This window comes from Aulostomus chinensis, chromosome 12 (assembly GCF_037954235.1).
Source record: "Aulostomus chinensis isolate RoL2024-O1b breed Wild chromosome 12, RoL_Achi_v1.0, whole genome shotgun sequence".
NCBI classification, from domain to species: domain Eukaryota; kingdom Metazoa; phylum Chordata; class Actinopteri; order Syngnathiformes; family Aulostomidae; genus Aulostomus; species Aulostomus chinensis.
Window position 1 is genome coordinate 15035144 of NC_141331.1, and position 12959 is coordinate 15048102.

Consider the following 12959-nt stretch of genomic DNA (forward strand, 5'->3'; position numbering starts at 1 on the left):
GAAAGCAGTGGGTATGTTTTAGGGAGGTCTGCGCTAGATGCTAATGCGAATGGCATCAGTGCATGAATGTGTGAAGAGCTTTGAATGTGTCCTGATGGTGAGATATGACACAAATATATTGTATGAGGGATGGTATAAACCAAACATGTCACCACCATACATGCCACATAATCTACATTTCATTCGATTCACATTTCATGGCTCTTGAGAGACACAGAATAGCAGCTATAGCGGTGGGGGCACTGGTTCAGACCTACATCAACGCTTCCAGTCAGGTGGACTTAAAGATGGGCGGCTTTTCTTCCAAAGTAAACACGGAGTTTCATCAGCGCTGTAACTTTAGCTGCGCTCGGCTGCACGACTCCCAGCAGTCACTCAGTGGGGTGCTTTGGTTTTAGCAGGTGAGAATATGAGGGGCGTGGAGCTAAGATGGAAGACATCCTGGTTCAAACAGTGGCAGATAGAGCAGTGACAAGAGGAACTCGTCCTTTTATGAGTTCACACGCAATTTCATGTTCGATTTTTTTTGTCAATCAACTTTCAACCCTTATACAGCAATAGATTTCTCATATAATGTGACTTCTCAGTCAATCAGTTTTCTGAGAACTGCCTTTAATGAAATTCAATCTGATAATCTAATAAAACCGGCCTCTGCCCATGTAAACATGTACCTCAGCACTTTCTAATTATGCTTGCAGCAGCTGTGTTACAACAGGATTCAACGCTAAACAGCAAACGTCGATCTGCCGTAACTCGCATGTGCTTGGACTCATTAGGCTAACCTTTTTTGAATTAGATTGATTGGGTTAGCAGATCAATGTCTGTATGTAACCGAAAGGTTGGTAACTGAAGCCTCTTCCTGAAAGGTGATCAGTTTATATGCATATGTGGCTAATTATTATCCTCTTAAAAATGGTTTTTCTACAAAGAGAGCTATTATTTCGTCCATAAAAATTATATATTTTATATAAAATTAGATCAAATTTTTTCTTATCTCATGTTTGAACTATTATGTCAAAGTCAATTGTGTATTTTATTGATGATTTAATTCTGATGTCTCCGAGTCAGACCACCTCTGAGTCACGCTGAAAAGCTGATATAAGATACTGATATGATCCAAAAAAAAAACCAAACAAAAAACCAAAAAACCAAAATCAGTTGATTCAGAATACGGCAGCCAAGATTTTGACAGATTAAAAAAGAAGAAAAGAAAAGATTTATTGTCTCCTCGTGTCACTGCAGTTCCTACAAATTAATTTCAAAGTCTTTTTATTTTTATCCCCCAACTCGTGCCAACGGATCTTCCATCGCTGCTCCTTTAAGGTGTCCCTCCACAATCTGGGGAGGCTGTTTTGACTGTTTTCTTTTGGATCATGTTCCCTCCTGTCGGAATCTCAGGATACAAACTCCATCGGAAGTTTTTAAAAAGGAATGGAACTTTGCTTGTTCAGTCCCTGAACTAGTAGGATAATTCCGGCTGAGTAAACCAAGAAGCATGCTTGCCCCTCCCTCATTTCCACTTCCAAAGGTCTACTGAGCCGTAACTGTAGCTGTGAGCAGCATTAAAATAACTCTCAGTGAAACCCACCTAAATAAATACAACATTAAAAGTATAATGATTGAAAAAAAAGGAATAACATTACTTTCATCACTGATAGAATTGGAGTGCATTTTGTATCGATCAAGCTGTTCGAGTTGTTATGTTTATCAATCTACTCTAATCCACAGCCATTGTAATATTATTGTTTTACTTCACTGATTACGGTTTATCATCATAAAATGTATTATTTTTATGTATTATGACTTTATTGTCGTAATTTTTCCGCAATTGTTTGTATTTTTTGTTATTCTCCCAGGTTTAAATGCACCTCATGTTGCATTTGTTGTGAGGGCTCTTTTTTAAAAAAAAAAAAAAAACAAAGAAAAGTTATAAATGCAAGTGTGTGTTTGTGTGTGTGAGTGTGTGTGTGAAGAATAATTTGTATGTCACACAATTTATTATACGGTCATAAGATTAATTATAATAAGATTTTGTTCTTATCTTATTTTGCTGGAATGTCCGTGAATCACAAATATTCAGCAGCATTTTCAACACATCGTTACTACAGGGTCAGATTTAACTCGCATCATAAATGTGCATTTTTCAATACAATTTTTAAAAATGAAAGACACATGAGAATGTGTGTTACAGTGTTTGCTGGGCCTGTCTGGGGGACGGAGTCAAGACTTGTTTTGATGTGAGTAGTTTAAAGGAATGTTTCACTCATATTAACTTGACAAACATTTGACCCGAACACAACAGGAGGATTAAACACTGTGACAGCGGGAAAGACCCCGTGAAGGTCAAATCTGTGACACCCTCCTGCTGAGTGAGGATGGAGAGAAGCGAGGGGCTTCTGCCAGAGACGCTCTGCCCCCTTGTGACCAAAAATAACACTTCAGGAGCCAAATGTCCATCAGTGCAATCACCTTTGTTCTAAATCACACTTTAGTTCTCTGTCCTCAATCTCAGGTGATGTCTACAGGTCTTCAGGTCAGTCTTCAGCTGTGTACTGCATCACTCGTCTCCTTGCAAGGCTCAGGAGTCAAACGTTCAAAAGAGGAAGAAAATATTTATTTTGTTCAAATCCTTATGTCATAAAATCAAGAAAACATTCACTAAAGGAGAGTCACTGGTTCACAGGATATGCCTGTTATCACTGATCCTGTTAGAGAATGTTAAACCTTCTTTGAATTCCCAAACAATCACATCTTTACCAAAGTACCAACTTTAAGATTATAGAATGAAGATGCTCCCTCTCAGATGCATAACCAGCGTCTCAAACTCTCCAGCAACATTCCATTTTGACTATAAACAGCAAATCTGTGATCAGCCTCTGACACTGACACATTTACATGGGGATTATTCAGAAAAAAATAACATTTTTTCAGTTACTTTAGATCAAATATTTCAAAATATAACATCATTTAAAAAAAAATCTTAAAACAAGTCATTATACTCAAAGGCATTTTTCATGAAATTATTTTCTTATATAAAAGTACTCAATTCCAAGACTTTCTTTATATATTGTGAAGTGTTTAAACGCTCAGTGTCATGTTGTAAAAGCTAATATCATATTCCAGTCTTCATCCTTCATAAGAACCACTTCTGTAATTGTTTTTTTCTTATGTTGATCGACTCCAACGTGTGGATATTGACAAAGACCTTCTCAAAGGTGTAGAGTACAGAGTTTGTTCTTCTGAATAAACCGTTTCATACGAATGTCTGAATCGCACAGATCTCTCACCAATTAGAGTGATGAAAGCGTTGATCCCTCCAAGAGAGGCGAGGGGACATGGATTAATCCCTTAATAAATCACTACTTCCCATGGCCAGCAGCGAGGGGCGGTATTGTTCCCTGGAAGTTGACGTTTTTCCTTTATCGTTGTCCTGTACCAGTCCCGGCGTTAGTGACGTCAACAGAGGGACCGGCTATTAAGTCTACCACAGACAGTAGAATCAAATCGGAAATCATGTGTGCCTTCAAAATAAAAGAAATTTTACACTTCAATTTTAAAAGAATGTACTACATCCCTGTCAACAAACAACATACCAGGGGTAGTTATTCAAGTATATGGTATGGGATGAGTAAATGTGCACGCTTGGGATCAACTTCCAGCACATGATATAATGTGATGCAATGTGGTCGTAGATAATCTCCAATTATCTATCAAGGTGAAAGGCTTGTCAGTCTCACAGCAACAGGGAGGAGGTGTTCCTCAGCCTGGTGGTCCTGATGGCATCTTGCAGGGGAGGGGGGGGGGGGGGCAACCAGCTGCTGCAGATGTGACATATTAGGACAAGGACAATCATTTCATTTATTTTTGTAAACAGTGGTGTAAATTTGTCATCTGACAAAATAAGCCTGATAAAATACAGCATCACTGAATTTCACTGTTTTGTTTTTTTTAATTATTGTTTTAAAGTACAAATGTTTTGTACTGCATCAAGAAATGAATCCATCAAACAGCACACCCAAGGGCACTCAAGTAGGTGATGGTAAGACACCCACTGAGGGTAGAAAAGAGAGCCCTGGGCTTTTATTGGTGTTGCAGAGGTCCTCAACCTGGAGACCAGGAGCCTCAAGGGTGTCAAATGGTGAACTCTTTTTGTTTGTTTTGTTGTTGGTTTTTAATTCTACTGCTTGTTAGGCCTGTTGGTATCAGTGTTTTTTTGTTTTGTTTTTGGCATCAAAGCACTTTTTAATATCTATCTATCTATCTATCTATCTATCTATTGAGATGGTTAGTTAGTTAGTTAGTGTGAGAGAGTCAATTATATAGAAACAGTTCTTAAACCAAAATGAAATATGACACCATAGTGCTAAGATTTTAAAGGCCAAAGTCCAGTTGCCTCAGTAAAAGTATTTTTATGTTCGTTCAGGCTTCAAAACACATGTTGACTGGGATAGTGCAGCAACTGAAATAAAACTAAAACTCTTGTTTCTTTTTGTGGGCAAAAAAGTGCAGTTACCTGATTTTTCTTAGAGGTGGTGGCTCAAATCTGCCACCTATCTATTGTATCGCTATCTGTGATACGCAGCTTCTCTGACAAACGGACGCGCTAACTGCGTTTTATTATGAAAGTTAAAACCGGAAGTCAACTCTTTAGCTTTCCTAACTTGTTACCAGTGATTGAGGTGGAGGCAGTCAGTCAGCCTGCGACAGAAAAACAAGCAAGGATAGGACGAATAGTGCACGGCCCGTAAATGTTTTAAAGAAACATTGTGAAACACCAGAATATGTGTCTTTAAATATTAATTGCTCGACTTCCACGCGGGCTAAGTGACTTACTGTTTTGCTAGGCGTCTTTTCCTTTTGTCGTGCAGTGTGTCGCCGTTTGCCCATTCTCACTGGAGTGAACACTAAGGTAAGACCACAACCGCAAATGAACTGAGCAAGTTGTGCGGTTTCCCACACCAACGCTGTTTAAACGTGTCTTTTTTTTGGGGGGGGGGGGGGGGTCTTGTTTGACTGTGAAAGTCGTCTTAACAAACAGTCGTAAAAGTTGGGGGCAGAATGCTAGCGTTGCGCGACTCCTCTCACTTTCTAGGTTTGACGCAGGGTCTTTGTCCACTTAGATGTGGTTAAACTAGACATTCTGCTACAACCGCCACTTGCTTGAATTTGTAATTGTTTCGATGAAGTGGCAAACATTTTTAAATCGCAGGCTGTCGTTCTTTCACACACTAAATAGTTCAAAGCCATCCACGTAAGCGTTTATAATGTTTGTATAGGAACACTTCGCGAAGGCCTGTTAGCGCTGGCTCCTATACTAGTCTTCAAGTAGGTCTCATCTTATTTTGTACATTTGTTTTCTCATTTTCTATTATGTATTTACCTAATATAAGACATGGGCATGTATTTTTCCCAAGGAGAGGCAGTGATGTATGACACTAAATCTGTTTAAAAGCTAATAGAAAGATACACGTTTGCCTGAACCCCAGAGATTGGTTGACTGGAGCGACATGCCCAGGTTGTCAGGGTGGCTAGTGGCTCCTCACGGTAACTACATCAGGTATTCGCACACTACTGAACTACATAGGATTTATGTTTTTTGTTCCTCTTCTTCCTCTCTCTTTTTTTTTTAATTTTTTGCTCATCAAATCATTGATAAGGATAATGAGAATCTTGGTAGTTGACTGGTTCTGTCCTCTGAAATTCCTGCTTTTCTTTGATTGAGTGCATGTCTTTCTTGTTTGTACATGCTGTATTGAGTTTTGTTGATAATATTAGAAAGTGTGTTCTTTCACACCGATAAAAATCCAGTTTAATGCAAGGCAGCAGGTTATTGTTCAGGTATACTACTCATGGCGCACCTTTTCCTGCAGACACACCCTTATGTTAAGTGCACCATTGTAACACTGTCTTCTAGGACAAGGTTCGCTTAGTATGTCAGGTATGTGGAAGGAAAGTGCAATGATACTGTTGAGCCAGTATAATAGAAACTTCCTTTCTGTCTCAAGCGGTTCAATCCCTGCAGACAAGGAAAACATGACTTTATATACTTGGGACTTTGTTTTTCTTCTTAAGCTGCAGGCTAAACTTTTTAGAGTGCTCTTTAGCTGAATATAAGTGAAGTCACCTTTTGGGTGTTTTGTTTGACAGTCCCTTTATTAATGGCAGACTTGTGGTTGAGGTCCATTCAATTCAAAACTAGTATGATATTTTTAATTTGGCTCCTGCAAATGGTCTCATAAGTCCCGCATAGCTGTCAGCCATTTCCAAATTATTGCTCCATAAGTCAAATATGTTTGAAAGCATTTAATTAAGCCTTTATTGGCCCTTGGAATTCCTTTTGACAGATGGCCATTCATTCTGACAGCAGTACTTGAAATTTTTGATATCTATTGAGGTTCTTGTCAAAATGATGCGTCATGCATTGCTAGGACTAAGACTCTTTAAAATCCTTCCTTTCTTATTTTGAAAATGTTGAGTGGATCAAAAAATTTCTTTAATTTCAGGTAGCTGTATATTGGAGTCTTAGAGTGATGTAGTGATGGCGTCTCTTTGTCAGCCAACGCTGAAATTAGCCTTGCCATGGTTTCCCTCGGAAAACAGTCAAATGACTGAGGGATTTTTATTTTGCCCTATGGTGGAAAATAAAATCCGTGCAAAATAATGAGACATGTATGTTTTTTTGTGTTTATACATGCAGTCATTAGACTAACAACCTAATCGTAGGCTATGAACCTCCAGGCTATGAAACTCCACCACAGATGGATGATCCGCCACTTCACATCACCCTGATCGCAACTAGCCTTGGACTTCTTTCGGTTTGAGTGTGATGACATTTAAAGTCTTCAACTATCCCTGCAGTCCTTTTAAGCTACCTGGTAGCAAACCAAGGATAGATGGACAAGATAGACATAAAAGTCTTCAGAAGTGTCATATTTACAAATGAATTTTATGCATTAGGACAAAATGTTTAACTATCTTAAACTTGTATTAACCACGAACCCAACGACAGTCATTTAACCAAAATCCCATTCTAGAAACCCACTGACTTGAAGATGAAGTCTTGGGACTCCATTCTATGCCACTCTATTGCCTGTACCTTTTGTCATACAAAAAATGAAAAACCCTTCTCAGTGGTCTTCCTTTTCCAGAATTTAGCTTTGTAGAACACGTGTGGAGCACAATTAAAGATGTACACACATAGGAACTGACAGTTGGAGTTAGTTAGCATTGTTCTGCTGTCCGATGATTCTTTACCAAACCACGGAAGTGAATAAATGAGACTTTAGAATTGTTTCTGTATCCAGGTAGCCTCTTTTAGTGGAGATATCCCCTCCGTAAGTGCTTTCTCATTTCTTTTAACTGTTCTTTCAGCACCTTAAATTTGAAAGGACTACCAATGTCTTCATGAAGGTCCTCCAGCTTTACTGCTACACATTGACTTTCTACTGTTTTTTTCTTTTTAACTATTTCATATTGGTACTTTGTAATTGTAGAGCTATATGCAAAGCACTGACCTGGTCAGTTTCTCCTCCTTGCTTTCCTTTTCTCACATCGAAACAAACCAGTCTGTGAATAGCCTACCCTTTAAAATTGGCAGACACAATAGCCTGGTGTGAGAACCTTCGCACCAACGCGCAGGACATTATTGGAAAATCATCCTAGCATTAGAGCATTTCTTCAGCTCCAACATGATGCATTAAAGCTTCATTTTTGAAAACTTTGAGGCATGACTGATTTTAAAAAGTGGTTCAATTCAAAATGAGGTGACTAGTTTTCAAGGTATAAACTGCTGTATAATCAGTAAGTAAGTCATTGCACCAGCCACTGTGTAATTATTAATATCATATTGTGACTGATAACAAGAAGAATAAACAGACTTTACAAACAAAATTTACACCTTGGATCTTTTTTGCCCGGCTAGTTCATGTGATGTGTTCCCCCCTGACTCATGAACAGCTAAAAACCATTTCCCAGTAGTAAATGTAGTAAAGTTTTTCTATATCTGACCAGTGCATTCCATCTTTCTCTGTTGTCTCAGCGTGAAGGAATATTTCGACATATTTCTGAATATATCCTGTAATTATTCACCTTGTTTTACGATTTGTTTTTGTTGAAATAGGTTGCAAAATATGCTGAATCTCTTCATTTTTTTTGTTGGTTTTTAATGTAAAAAACTAACAAAATTGTCACTTCAGCTATTGTTATTGAGGTGATGATGTTGTTACTGCACATCTACGAGATTAGACAAGCTACTTTGCTGGTGTTTGTCTCATGGTGCCTAATGAGCCTTAAATGTCCTCACACTCTGTTGGTGATTAAATGTCACACACTGCCTTCACATTTTGTTCATCTACTGTGAGTAGGAGTTTTTGAAAAGGACACATCCATATAACATGTTCACACATTTAAAAATCCAAAGTGCTGTTGTTGTTTTTTTAATATCTTTCACTTGCCATACACTTCTTTCTGGTGTGTGTATGAAACTGATTCAGTTAATCCAACCATGAGGGGCACAACGCTGATTTGTGTTTGTGTGTGGCGTACCATTTGGATAACACATACACTAACCCGATGATGAGATAAGTTAGATTCTTTCAGAATGGTGAAGATTCCTATAATTTTTCACATCCCGATACATATTGCATAGAATAAAATGTCAGTTTTCCCCAAATATTGTGCAGCATTAGTTCTTGTTGACCTGGACCTTCAGCAGTGTGTTATTACTGGATCCCAGAAAGCGAGTGGTGAGCTCCTGCTGCCCCTCTGCAGCTTCTCTCCATCTGCCAGCAAGAGAGGTCAATGCACAATGGGGATTGGCAAGCAAAGGGTTAAGCTCTCGTTTTGCTCCGTGGATAAATTGTTGGATGAATTGGGGGGGGGGTCTTATATAATGATGAAGCCAGTGATGGTAATAAGACAAATTGTGCAGTGATTGTTCAAGTGCTAGCTACTCCTATACATATAAGAAACCTCAAAAAAAGCGTAACCGAGCTGGTGCCATGTGGTGGAAAATCAGCTTTTGGGTAGTGTTGTGAAGGAGAGAATATGCAGAGAAAAGAGTTCGTCATCATCAAAATACTTGAGCTTTGATGACAGAGTAGTATTTTCCATCCTGATGTCTGCTGGAGACGAGATGGAATTAAGAAATGCAGGCACAGATGGGCTGTCAGGAGGCCCCTCTACTCATCATGGGCATAGTTTTCATGGTGAGATAAAGGCCATCCTATTGTTATTATAATCTGGGGAGTGGCCACCCGTTCAACTCAAAGTATTTACAGTTACGACAATTGACCCCTTTTCTGTTACTCCGTGGTCAGGGAAGGAAAAAGAGGATTTGTGCAAACACCAAGCAGAAGGGAGGCTGTGACCGCTGAATGTATGTCTTTTTGGTGCAGTGAGTTTGTTTTTGCATTCGTTCATTGCAGCTAAGCTAACTAGCACTATTCACAAGTTTCGCTTTTGTTCCTCAAGTTTGTCTATTCCCTCGTCCTTTTTCTCTATCATCACCTCCCTTGTCAGCCACCCGGCTTGAACTCCTAATTCATGCCCAACAACTGAACTAACAGTCTGTCAGCTCCAGTGTCCTTGTGTTACCACTGGGCACCCAGCCTAATCCTACTCTCGGACACAGGGGAGACTATGAAGGGAAAGGGAGTAATGAGGGAGGGTGCGTAAAGCTGGTTGCAGCACAGAGGCATCTCATCCTGACACTTGTGTGGTGATGCTGAGGCATTAGACGGCACAGTGTATAATGGCTGAAGTTATGGAGTTAGAGAAACTGAAACTTGATAATGAGGGAAATTTAATAATAACGTCAGGAGTGAGGGACATGCCTTTCCAGACATAAAGATTCCGTACTGTGAAATTGAGGGAGCCTTCCTCTGGGGTCTTAAATGGCATTTCTTTTTGCGATTGTAAATTTCATTCCTCCTCCCTCAAAAGAAATAACTGTAAATCTTCCAGACATTCTTAGAACTGCTCGTTAAATAGTGAAAAGTAGTGATTGAGGATCAGTGCCTTTGTCACACACTCCTATAATGTGTGTGAGGTTCATATTACGGATCAAATTTCTGGTACTTTAGACCATGGAGTGAGATGAGCCAGTTGTGAAACAGTGGACTTCTTAGTGGGAGAGGGCCCACTTTGATTAAGAGTTCAGGACCTTTGGTGCCTACACACATACACACCCACTCACACACCCACGCATCCACAAAAAAGTACATTAGAGCTGAAATGGTTGCTGCCTATTTCATCTCCATCATGGCATCCACTTCTTGGACAGTGTTGTTGGCCAGAGTAAATGTTGACAGTCCTCACCTCTCCTTGTGTGAAGAGTGAACACTGACAGAGTGGTACGTTTTCTGCCAGCAAGCTACCATTTGAAACTGACCAAACATAAATTCATCATCAGATGGGATCTAGTGAGACCAGTAAATAGGCTTGTGTTTATTCAGTTCAACTCCCTCAATCACATGGTCACCTGTCTCTTTCCACAGGCTAGAGTGCAGCTGCTGGAGAGATACAATTTGCAAACATATTTAAAACAATCAATCCAGCGTTTCCCTGTTGATGTAGATCTACCGCACACATGTGGAATGCATGAATGGTTGAACTTGGTGTCTGCATACATGTTGGTTTGGGAGTAATCCATTGTTTGTGAGTTTATTCCATCATGCTTTCAGTACAGGCTTTAAGCAGGCCTTCATGCTCTAATTAGTTTAATTAAGTAGACTTTTCTCCCTTTGGCTGTTCTAATGGACAATCTGGCAGTTTGCAGACAAACATTCCGTTATCTCAACCACAGCACCAGGGCTTTACTAATCTACGTGCCACAGAATGATCCATGTTCCAAGTTGCCCTCTGAGTGAGGCAGCCCATGTAACGCGTCTAACTGAGTCTGACCCTCATTAACAATCTCTTACCATTCCTGTGAACTTGTTGAGGCTCTAGTTTCCGCTGTGGTTCACGTTTAGTAAGGGTTATCCCAAAGAATGATGGGGAAATCATTCCACATCTGTGGTGAGTGAAAAAAGTTCTTTTTCAACAAATGTTTTTAGTGTCTGATAGGTACTGGGTCAGCCTGTATAACATAACCACATCAATTGGTTTTTCCACTCAAAACTGCACACATCCACCAGTTGTTGGCTACTGTGTCCTCTGCTGTGTGCTTGCACAAAGTAAATGACTGAGGACTGGTTGAATTAGACTTGAAATAAACTGAGGCAGGCCACACTGGAGTGGCCGCTCCTGATTTCAACCACAACGTTTATTTCATTCATTGCTTTTGTCACTCAGGTACTCCGATTTTTAAGGAAGCACATTTGAACATGTATGACCTTAAAAGAGAGTTTCACACTGGTGACTGGAGGAGAACATTGGCCCACCAAAACATCAGACCTAAATTTATTGTCAAACCTTTATCTGGCACTGTTACCATCTGGCATTGGTAATTATGAAGTTTCATCTGGTAAGAATGTTACTAGAGGACTAGACTGTTGGTTAATCTTGGCATTGGAGTCACTGGACAGCTCAGGCTGGGGGTGTAGACTGGCTGTCCAACACAAATTCAAATAAACAAATATTTTCCCATTGGATTGCCAATATTCATTGCACAACTTGGTCATTCATGCAGCATTAGCATTGGGAGTTTCTTTTCCCCTCATTACAATTAGCCCCATCCTTACCGCCATTTAATGTCATCCTAAAAGTACAATTTGCCTTTCAGCTCAGGTATCTTCTGCTCAAAAGGTGTTTTTTTCACTGCTGGATTACTCCAGAATGCAGAAAGAGCCAGTGAATATTTAGCTGGAATCTGATGGCAACTTGTGGCTGCCAGCTATAAATAACAACAACCAAATTGTCCAAAAACGTAATTTTACAAACTCTCAAGCACATTGTGTGGTACAATCCAGCTCTTCTTTATCTGGCTGTATGGTGAGTAACCCAAAGAGCTAAAAAAGAAACTGTAATACCACTAGTTTGTACGACTGTGAATGAATGCTAGTGAGTTGTTGAAACTGGATGCACCAGCTGGTTGTACTGGAAGAGTTATAGTTTCTTTGTTTGTAGCTCAAATCATAGTGTTATTGAAAGTGTTTATTGAGCACAAGGCTTGATAGAGAGGACATGGATTATACAGGTCAATGCACTTCAGCCTTTGCAATCTGAATTCCCAAAGAAGTAATGCATGATGAAGAAAATGTCTTTGTGAGCTTAAGACAACTGTTTGGGTGAAGTATTGCTCTCAGATTCGATACATTATCAAGTGGAATCAACAATTTAATGCTTTTGAACATGAAATCTTCAAGGACATTTGTACTGAAAGGTGAAGTGGTGCTGGGGAGTAGACTCACTTTCTGATTTCCCCCTCTGTCTGTCTGTCTGTCTGTCTGTCTCTCTCTCTCTCTCACTCACACACACACACACACACACACACACACACACACACACACACACACACACACACACACACACACACACACACACACACAGAGCCAGAGGAAATCCTGCTTTATTTATGAGATGTATCGTTCAGAGTGCCACAGGCCTCTCTTGGGAATTGAAAGACTGCACACAAACAGTATGTGGTCTGTGGAGTCTCTTGCTCACACATAAACACCATATACTTGCTGCGGGGTACCATATCTGCTGTTTAGGCTCTGCAGAACCATTTTCAGTGTTGCTGGCAGACAACATTTTTGTTAAAGCAGTGAATCCATTTCAGTGTTGTAGGAGAAACGCCTCTTATGCTTAGGCCACTTGAAATCAGTATACCGATATAAGAGCTGTGGGGACTGCAGAGATGGCCTGTAGAAAAGATGGTGCAACTGTTTTCTTTACTGCTTGACAATTTTTCAGAATTTTTTAAAGTGTTTACACAGATGGAACATTCCATGGGTTGGACTTCCTGTTGGAACTTCAGCACTTAACACCAAAGGTCAATCAGTGTCCCTTCAAAT

The 12959-nt window shown here is 39.8% G+C and overlaps 2 protein-coding genes and 1 long non-coding RNA gene across 3 annotated transcripts in view; 2 read left to right on the plus strand and 1 right to left on the minus strand.

The window, feature by feature from the left end:
- The window catches only part of fhl2a (four and a half LIM domains 2a), a 15700-nt gene extending 12270 nt beyond the window's left edge, over positions 1-3430 (minus strand). Inside the window, exon 1 of the mRNA XM_086220378.1 lies at positions 3288-3430. The gene's annotated coding sequence lies outside the window, so the exon portion shown is untranslated. The remainder of the gene's footprint in view (positions 1-3287) is intronic.
- A 1231-nt stretch (positions 3431-4661) lies between these two features.
- Positions 4662-12959, plus strand: part of nck2a (NCK adaptor protein 2a) — a 31661-nt gene continuing 23363 nt past the window's right edge. Inside the window, exon 1 of the mRNA XM_086220381.1 lies at positions 4662-4909. The gene's annotated coding sequence lies outside the window, so the exon portion shown is untranslated. The remainder of the gene's footprint in view (positions 4910-12959) is intronic.
- LOC147252194 (uncharacterized) lies at positions 5296-5894 on the plus strand. The gene is made up of 3 exons (XR_015118832.1): positions 5296-5325; positions 5453-5557; positions 5871-5894. It is a non-coding gene; the product is annotated as an uncharacterized LOC147252194 (long non-coding RNA).